Source organism: Colobus angolensis, unplaced genomic scaffold (assembly GCF_000951035.1).
Source record: "Colobus angolensis palliatus isolate OR3802 unplaced genomic scaffold, Cang.pa_1.0 Scaffold6, whole genome shotgun sequence".
In the NCBI taxonomy this organism is placed as follows: Eukaryota; Metazoa; Chordata; class Mammalia; order Primates; family Cercopithecidae; genus Colobus; species Colobus angolensis.
In genome coordinates this window covers 3,578,878-3,583,550 of record NW_012119598.1, presented here as the reverse complement: position 1 = coordinate 3,583,550, position 4,673 = coordinate 3,578,878, and the positions used below count along the sequence as shown (strand labels likewise).

The window sequence follows — 4,673 nt, the reverse complement described above, 5'->3', positions numbered from 1 at the left end:
AAAAAAAAAAAAATTAGCCAGGCATGATGGCGGGAGCCTGTCATCCCAGCTACTCGGGAGGCTGAGGCTCAGGAGAATTGCTTGAACCCTGGAGGCAGAGGTTGCAGGGAGCTGAGATTGCGCCATTAAGCTCCAGCCTGGGCGACAAGAGCCAAAACTCTGTTTTAAAAAAAGAGAGAGAGAAAAATTATTCCTGCGGAATTCCTATCTATTCGATGTTGGACCTCCAGCCCAATCCTCATTTTCTTTCTTTCTTTTTTTTCTTTTTTTCTTTCTCTTTCTTTCTTTCTTTCTTTCTTTCTTTTCTTTCTTTCTCTCTCTCTCTCTCTCTCCTTCCTTCCTTCCTTCCTTCTCTTCTCTTCTCTTTTCTTCTCTCTCTCTCTCTCTCTCTCTTTCTTTCCTTTGACGGAGTCTTGCTCTGTCTCCCAGGCTGGATTGCAGTGCCACGATCTCGGCTCACTGTAACCTCCGCCTCCCATGTTCAAGCATTCTCGTGCCTCAGCCTCCCAAGTAGCGGGGATTATAGGCTTGTGCCACCATGCCTGGCTAACTTTTTGTATTTTTAGTAGATATGGGGTTTCACCATATTGATCAGGCTGGTCTCGAACTCCTGACCTCATGTGATCCACCCGCCTTGACCTCCCAAAGTGCTGGGATTACAGGCGTGAGCCACGGCACCTGGCCAGTCCTCATTTTCTTACCAGTTCTTTCCTGTTCTCTGTCTCCTACTCTTCTTACTGCATTTTCTAGAAGACTCACTTGACCTGTTTTCCAAGGTCTCCATGTGTTCACTGGTGTTTTTATATCGTTCTCAAGAACTTTTCCTTATTCTCCAAATTTTATTTTTTTACATCTTCCTAGTCTTATTTCATTAATTCTCTATCATCTCTTATCTGAGGAAATTCATGAGGTTTTCAAAGATGTTTTCTTCCTCCTACATAATTTCCTCCATGTTTCCGTTTTTACTGTTTCCTTGTTTGGGTTCCTATCTTTTTTTTTTTTTTTTTTTTTTGAGAGGGACTCTCTCTGCTGCCCAGGCTGCAGTGCAGTGGCGTGGTCTTGGCTCACTGCAACCTCCTCCTCCCAGGTTCAAGCAAATTCTCCTGCCTCAGTCTCCCGAGTAGCTGGGACTACAGGTGCATGCTACCACAACCGACTTATTTTTGTATTTTTAGTGGAGACAGGGTTTCACCATGTTGGCCAAACTGGTCTGCCTTATGATGTCAGGCTCTGTTAGTTCTGTTTCTGGAGAATGCTGACTGATGCCTACACCTTTGAAAGGTGACTCTGCCACTCTGTCAGTCAAGAACTGGAGCCTATTTCTCTATCTCTTCAGCCTATGTTTGACCACATGATTTGCTTTGGCAGATGGAACATTAGCAGCTGGGGACCTTTCTGCCACCACAAAAGCCTAGATTATCCTGATGGACGATGGAAGACATCACACCAACCACTGGACAAGACAGTGAGGCTCTCCTAGATCACAAAGGCCCAAATGAACTGGCCCAGAGCAGAGAAACTGCTCAGCCAAACTGCAAAGCTGTGATTAACAAAGGCTTCATCTTAACACCAAATTTTGGAGTGGTTTGTTACACAGCAAACACTAACTGATACAGTCATTATCATTAGCTCTTTCTTGAGCTGATCACATTCCCCAGGGTAGACTACACCAGTGTCCTGCTCCTTATTCCTGGCTGCTAGCACTGTAAGAACTGAGTGGAAGGCTGGGGTTTTCAGCACTCAATATGTAAGCATTCCCTTAATTTTCCAAGCAAGTTAGGGCACTTTATGAAGCTTTAGAGAACATACAGTGTCCACATAGAAAACTGCCCTCATTTCTGACTTCAAGTACAAGTTTGGAGGGTTCACCAAACCAACCTCAGCTTCAACGATTTACTAGAAGGACTCACAGAACTCACTGAATGCTGCTGTACTCACAGTTATGGTTTAGTATGGAGAATAGAATACAGCTTAAAATCAACCAAGGGAGGAGACACATGAGGTGGAGACCAAGAGGGGCCCAAACACAAAGGTTCAGGTTGTCCTTTCCCGGTGGAATCCTGCACACTGTTAACTCTGCCCTCACTGGCATTGATGTGTGACAACGTGCCCAGAGCCTCACCAACCAGGAGAACCCACCTGAGCCTTTGGGGTCCAGAGTTTTTATCCGGATTTGACCACACATTGCCCACATGGCTGGCCTTTACTGCCCAGCCCCTCTTGGAGGCAGGGCTCGTACCTTTCCTCTCCAGTCCCTGGGAGATTGGAACTGATACCATGTGGCACAAAGCATGTGTCATGAATCACATTGTTAGACTGTCCGGTGGCTAAACCCCGCAAAGCAGAGACACTCCAGTTAGTCAGGACATTCCAGGGGCTCCTCCTGGGAGGAGCCAGGGGCAAAGGCTGGACCTCTATTTGGGCAAAACCAACTTTTCACTACATAAACTACCCTCTGGCATTTGGTCAAGACTTTCTTATGCAGCAAAACAATCGTCTTTGTTTCGGCATCTATAGTTAGTGTAGTGTTTATTAGACAGAGCAATAGTGGGCAACTCATCTGTCCTATAAAGCCATTACACACGTTTTCATATTTTTATACTATTAATGATTTGATTACTCTTTTCCTCCCTTGATCTGCTGTTATTTGTACCTTCTGATAAATTTATACTGTGTTATTTAGCATAGAAATTAGGTAATGGTCAGCTAAACTCTTCTTCCTCAGGCCAGTCATTTTGTTACAACCTGAAGAGGTTTTAACTCAGTCTCTCAATATAATTGATCATCAATATCGGCATTATTCTAAGACTTGTTTACATAAGGTAGTTGACTCTTATTGGTAATAAGGCCAGTGTTACATCACATCACAGTATGGTAACCTGAAAAATAAAAGCCAAAAGATATCATCATGTTACCAGAGTCCTACTTAGTCATTATCAATTACTCCAGTTTCATCATGTCGTATGACCAAAATGTCCATCAATCATCAGTCCGATGACCATCAATCATTATATCGTATGACCAAAATGTTTCCCGAGTGCTAACACTCAGGTTTGCAGACTTTCATTCACACGGTCAGGTTCCAAAGGCACATGCAGTCTCAGCAATCCATAGCTCCAGCATTTCAGGCATCAGGTATATAACTGTGGTAAGAGACAGTATCGGCCAGGAGCAGTGACTCACACCTATAATTCCAGTGCTTTGGGAGGCCAAGGTGGGTGAATCACCCCAGGTCAGGAGTTCGAGACCAGTCTGGCCAACATGGTAAAACCCCGTCTCTGCTAATAATACAAAAATTAGTCAGGCATGGTAGTACTGCCTGTAATCCCAGCTACCTGGGAGGCTGAGGCAGGAGAATTACTTGAATCCAGGAGGCAGAGGTTACAGTGACCCGAGATCACACCATTGCACTCCAGCCTGGGCAACAAGAGAGAAACTCTGTCTAAAAAAACCAAAAGAAACAAACAAACAAACAAACAAAAGAGACAATATCATCTCTCGCTCGGAGTCTTTCCTGAAGCGCCAATGTAAATATCGGATCTCCCTCATGGCATAAACCATTTATTCATCCCTTTGCTCTTAGCTGCCTTTCCCCTTCTCTCTATTTATCATTTTATTTTTACCAGTGTTTCCGTCTTTGGAAAGGATGTTAGGTTGGGTCACTATGCCAGTATAGACTGCCAGAAGCAAGCAAGGTGAAGCAGGGACTTCTTCCTCAGTCCACTCCCACTCATATAGATAGGGGCACACAGGCACAGAACTAGTGAGCTCTCCCAACAACCAGGTAACACAGCTGCATTCGACGCTAACCCCAATTTTGCCAGACAGGGTGAAGGCACAGCCCACACCATTAGGCCCCCAGGAATTCTGACACAAAGCTTTAAAGGCCTGGTGCTAGCTTCCTGCTTAGGGACCATCCCTCCTTCTGGCACCTACCATTGCTGCCATGATCCTGGAGCTGCTGTATCAGGTAGGAAAAATGGAAGGTGAAGTGACATAGGGAAGAACTGTGTGGTCACAGTAGCATCCCCCCATCCCTGCCTCCCCAGATCCCACAGGAAAGTTGAGGACTGTGTCCAGCGTGCACTCCGTTGGGTCCCTCTTGTGGAGTGTGCGCATGAAGGCGTGTAAGCCAGCCCTTCCTGCCTTTATCACCCTGTTTCAGACAACACGTTTCAACTGCCTGTTCCACTTCTCTATCAAACTTTTATTCTGAGGGTGAAAGTGTATTCCAAAGAAAGGTAATTGCCTGATCAGTTCATCCTGCCTTCTGAACAGAAAAGCCAATGCACTGAGAACAGCAGGTTTTTTGCAATAGAAAAAGTTTAACGGCCGGGTGCAGTGGCTCACACCTGTAATCCCAGCACTTAGGGAGGCTGAGGCAGGCGGGTCACTTGAGGTCAGGAGTTCGAGACCAGCCTGGCCAACATGGTGAAACTCCGCCTCTACTAAAAATAGAAAAAAGTTAGCCAGGCATGGTGGCAGATGCCTGTAATCCCAGTTACTCAGGGGGCTGTGGCAGGAGAATCGCTTGAACCCTGGAAGCAGAGGTTGCAGTGAGCCAAGATCGTGCCACTGCACTCCAGCTGGCTCAACAAGAGCAAGACTCCATCAAAAGAAGAAAGAAAAAGAAAGAAAGAAAGAAAGAAAGAGAGAGAGAGAGAGAGAGAGAG

General features: G+C 45.6%; 1 protein-coding gene and 1 long non-coding RNA gene across 2 annotated transcripts in view; both read left to right on the top strand.

The window, feature by feature from the left end:
* Positions 1 to 4,673, top strand: part of LOC105526783 (tubulin beta-1 chain-like) — a 57,765-nt gene that overhangs the window by 43,576 nt on the left and 9,516 nt on the right. The gene's annotated exons all lie outside the window — the stretch shown is intronic.
* LOC105526580 overlaps positions 1 to 4,673 on the top strand; it is a 14,305-nt gene that overhangs the window by 4,406 nt on the left and 5,226 nt on the right. Inside the window, exon 2 of the long non-coding RNA XR_001004095.1 lies at positions 1,369 to 1,747. This is a non-coding gene — a long non-coding RNA (uncharacterized LOC105526580). The remainder of the gene's footprint in view (positions 1 to 1,368; positions 1,748 to 4,673) is intronic.